General features: G+C 37.2%; 1 protein-coding gene and 2 long non-coding RNA genes across 3 annotated transcripts in view; all 3 read right to left on the bottom strand.

Moving 5' to 3' along the window:
- LOC106517799 (uncharacterized) overlaps positions 1-687 on the bottom strand; it is a 1,082-nt gene extending 395 nt beyond the window's left edge. Inside the window, exon 1 of the long non-coding RNA XR_001310246.1 lies at positions 423-687. This is a non-coding gene — a long non-coding RNA (uncharacterized LOC106517799). The remainder of the gene's footprint in view (positions 1-422) is intronic.
- Positions 1-794, bottom strand: part of LOC106517798 (uncharacterized) — a 4,020-nt gene extending 3,226 nt beyond the window's left edge. The window contains exon 1 of the long non-coding RNA XR_001310245.1: positions 698-794. This is a non-coding gene — a long non-coding RNA (uncharacterized LOC106517798). The remainder of the gene's footprint in view (positions 1-697) is intronic.
- LOC106517796 (neurabin-2) overlaps positions 1-1,516 on the bottom strand; it is a gene marked incomplete in the record, with an annotated part of 61,227 nt that overhangs the window by 46,004 nt on the left and 13,707 nt on the right.

The raw sequence follows: 1,516 nt of genomic DNA, 5'->3' as shown, positions 1-1,516 counted from the left end.
CATACATACATACATACATGTCACACTGTTTTCATCTTTTAAAGAAAGATGACATTCAGACAGAAGGTGAAAAAAAACATTACCCAGTATTGTTCCAAAAACCCATCATCTTTCCTGGGTTTTTATTTATTTTTATACGTTTTTTTTTTTGTAAGTGCCCACAGCTGCTGAGTTAGTAATACAACTTCTATATTTCTAAACAAAAAGTAATCAGCAACAGCATATATTCTGTAGAACTAACACACGTTTTAATGCTGAGCTGTTGTTAAAAATCAAATGTGAATAACACTAAATAAAAACATGAGTGCATTCTAATATCAGTCAGGGCTAACAGCAGGCCTGATTAGCTAAGTGCTAATGTTGATCAAGCCTCATTCTATTTTATTTACTTTTTATTTTCGACAGAGGAAGTGCACAGTTACAGTAATTTCACCATATCTAACTGCTTTTAATTCTGATCCACGACAGAATAAGTCAAGATAACTATATGTAGGTAAATATGAACAGTAGCTTACTGAGGCTAAACGAGTTAGCTGCTAACGTTAGCATTTAACGTGTTATAATATCATAACAAACATATCGCTGGTGGTTCTGTAACCATCGATAACTTTGTTGTGTAGTACTACAGCAGCTCTATAAGCTTTTTATTTTTTAATAACATTATTAAAAATAAAAAGAATGAAGCAGAGATACTAACTTGTCAAGCAGAAATGGCTAACTCTGCATCCATCTTCTTCCTCCTGTGAAATCCACCTCGTTTTTTTCCAGGTTCGATCTAATTCTTTCTTTTCAACTTGGATTTCCTCCTGGGTCTTCTTCTGTTACCCTGTGTTGGGTTTCAGAACAGGCTCCAATCCAGGTTGTAGGTTGTTGGAGGGGTCAGCTTCACCCAGCTAGCTCAGCTAGCTTACTGTTTGAACGAGAGCGCGCTAGCTCGGCTGCGCGGCGTGCGCGCTGCGCGGCAGGGACGGGGGTGGGCAAGAACAGCTCGTGCATGAGATAAACCTCACTTTTGATTGGTCGTTTGTCTCCGGGTCGGAGAGATTTTAACAGAGGGCAGAAGGACCACCGGGAGGAGCCAGAGGACTTTTTTTTTCCCTTTTTTTTTTTCCTTTTTCCCCCCCCAGAGATTGTCTGTCTAATATCAATCTGTCAGGACATAGTGACAGTTTTATCAACTATGTCAAAAATATATATTTTAAAAAGTTACAGACTGCAACTTTAACTAACTTAGGATTTTAAACCAAATACCAGCTTCACTACAAAACTTATTATTTTAATATTTAATAATAATAATAATAATATTTTTGTGAAAGTATATAATTCATTGTAGTTTATGGTAAACTCTCTATCTATTCTGAGGAAATATTATATGTGGTAATGCCGTCGCTCTTCAGTTGAGGAAAAGAGCTTCTGTAACACATTAGCCCGCTTATTTTGAATAAGTGCCTTCAGACTGATAATCTGTTCACACACACACACGCACACACACACACACACACACACACACACACAC

Source organism: Austrofundulus limnaeus, unplaced genomic scaffold (assembly GCF_001266775.1).
Source record: "Austrofundulus limnaeus strain Quisiro unplaced genomic scaffold, Austrofundulus_limnaeus-1.0 Scaffold53, whole genome shotgun sequence".
NCBI lineage: Eukaryota > Metazoa > Chordata > Actinopteri > Cyprinodontiformes > Rivulidae > Austrofundulus > Austrofundulus limnaeus.
The sequence above is the reverse complement of the archived record's forward strand: the minus strand, read 5'-3'. Positions and strand labels throughout refer to the sequence as shown.